The following is a 2,938-nucleotide window of genomic DNA, read 5'->3' on the forward strand; positions in this document are numbered from 1 at the left end:
TCTTCGGCAGGTTTAGTCATCAACGTCAACAAAACCAAATCGTTGGATGTAAACACGGTGACTCCTTCCTTTTTCACAGTAGCCGGGCAATCAGTGGAGAATGTTGAAAGCTTCCAATATCTTGGTAGCCAAATGGCGTCAGACGGCGGTACCAAGATCGACATAGGCGCACGGATCAAGAAAGCAAGGGCTGCCTTTGCGAGTTTAAGAAATATCTGGAAAAACAGGCAGATAAGTGAACGCACCAAAATACGAAATTTCAACTCTAACGTGAAATCTGTGCTGTTATACGCTAGCGAAACATGGTGTGTGTCAGTGGAGAACACTTAACGGCTGCAGGTGTTCATCAACAGATGCCTGCGGTATATAATTCGGGCCTGTTAGCCTCACAACTGGATCTCAAACAACGAGTTTTATCGTCGTTGTCACCAGAGGCCGGGAGAGGCCAGAGAAATTCGGGATCGAAAGTGGGGCTGGGTCGGCCACACTCTACCTAGGGACGGAAACGAAACAAGACTGGAATCCAGCGGGACATCGCAGCAGAGGCAGAAATAAAGAAATAAAAGAAGTCGACCGAAATCGAACCTGGCAACAGGTTAAAGCGATAGCTGAGCAACGCTCAGGATGGAGATCTTTCACGTCGGCCCTTTGCACTACCGGAGGTGTACAGGATTCATAAGTAAGTAAGTAAGTGTTTTCGACAAAGTTTTTCAGGAGAACTTTTGGTACAACTTTTATGGAGAATCAAACCTTATGTGTTGTCAAGTGGAACAAATAAATTTTTCATTTCACTTTTAGGGGGAATACCTGAATACCTCGAAAGAAGCGCATTAACTCACTGATAAAATGTCTCGAAGACACCATTACGCTTAGTTGCATAATGAAGGAACTAAATAATAAACGCGCCAAAAAACACGATTTCAACCACTCTGTGCGATGGTCCGAACATTGCGTGGAAATTTCTCTTGAGTGCTGCTGCTGACGGTTGGGCTTATTCTACGAGTCGAGTGACGTGAGGTGATTAGATTTTAGCAATTCTCATGTGAGGTGACCATGTTATTCAAATGGGGCTATACGACTCTTCTCACGTCATTCGAGCAATCTCACGTCACTCCACTCGTAGAATAAGCCCAGGTATCTCAAAGATCGGCTTTCTGCTGGGACTGCTGCTACCGGCGTCATCGTTCCGACAGTACTGTGTGGCCCTCGTGTTCGCTCTCCGAGAAATCTTGAAAGAAGTGAGTACTAGAGCCTAGCCCGTAAGTAGCACTATTTTGATGTCTGTGTTTGCGACGCACATACGGGATTGGTTGGTTTTCAGATTTTTTAGAGTGCCTGGCGAAATTCAATTATGCAATATATTAGCGCTTTGAAAACTTTGTTTTTAATAATTTGATAAAGTCGTAGAGAGTTCGTCGATCGATTGATACCAAAATCTCAGATTGGTTGCAAAACGGCTGACCACTTTTCGTGACGCTCTCAAATTTAAATTTGACGTACTCCTACGTCACAAGTAAAATAAGACAGAACCTAAATGGTAAAATGGCTTGTAATACCTAAATGTGAACCCGACTGTTAAAATTCATACCGTTTTCAATCATCGAGAGCCGTGCGTTCTACGTGCAGGCTTTCAGGCTACGTCCATGAATCGAATTCAGTTTTCCACACTTAATATTTCTAAGGTGAGTTTGATATCTTCGAAATTTGATCGGATTACTTGTAACAAATTTACATAAGGCTAATTCGCTTCCAAATGGTCTTGAGGTTGAATAATCCAGATAACACAATGTTTCCCAGAGGTGTGTCGTGTACTTTCTGTACAACGAGATTCATCTCCTTATCCGTTTTGAAATGTTTGTTTGTACAGATTTAATCACAGATGGTTATGTAAATTTTACCTTCACAAGCATTACCGATGTATAACATACGGTTGGGGTAACTGACTCTGTAAGTACCAGACATGACCCGGGAAAAAAGCCACTCACACCAATCGTGCAAAATTCTCTTTTTAACTGCCTCGCATTAAACTCACCTTTGTCGAGCCGGAATTCTTTTGGCTGGATATTTGAACATAGGACGGAATATGAAGATGGGAAAGCTTCACATCTAAGTGAGAGTCTAGAAGAGACGAAGCATAAATTTAATCTTCATACAAAGTGGAGGTGCTTACGGTCCGGGATGATTTATGAGACAATTGTACCTGGCTGTAGCGAAACATTGTTGAAAAAGCGTAGCTTTAAGGTATGCATTTATTTTTAATATGTTTTGTTTGGATTGTTTACCCTCGGGTATTCATGAATCAGATTAGAATTGATTCCATTCGATTCCAATTCTAGCATATTGAATTATTTTATTATATTTATGAGATAGAGATCGGTTTTTGTTAGTTTTTTAAATTTTTAACAAATTAATCAAATAACGCTCTAAAGTGTCGAGATCAAATTTTTCCTCCCTATACTAAGTAATCATATAAAGTCAAGCCATTTCTCTTTTCGTGCATTCCAAATACAGCACACACGTACAGGTATTATTCCCCAGAAGGCATTAGCCCATGAAATTGAACTGTCTTCAGCTGACTGGCGTAGGCTTAGTTGTGTGTCAGTTTACATTGGAATACACTGACACAACGAATTAGTACGATTGTCGTGCCTGTGCTTTAATTGAACGGCACTGATATGTGCCGCTTGGTTTCAATCGTTGGAATTTTGAGAAGTTGATCCTAGGAAATTGTCACTTCTGTTAGTGACAAGCTTTAAGCATGACTGTGAGAACTGGACACATTCATATATGCTCTTAGCAAATTAATTTCAAGATGATATGTGTTGCATTACTGGGTTCCCTATTAACCAGTTACCTGTCCAACAACGTAAGATTGGCAATCAACATACAAACCCCGTTCGATTTTGGCGACACGCTTGGAACATTTAGGTATGATGCC

Source organism: Armigeres subalbatus, chromosome 2 (assembly GCF_024139115.2).
Source record: "Armigeres subalbatus isolate Guangzhou_Male chromosome 2, GZ_Asu_2, whole genome shotgun sequence".
NCBI lineage: Eukaryota > Metazoa > Arthropoda > Insecta > Diptera > Culicidae > Armigeres > Armigeres subalbatus.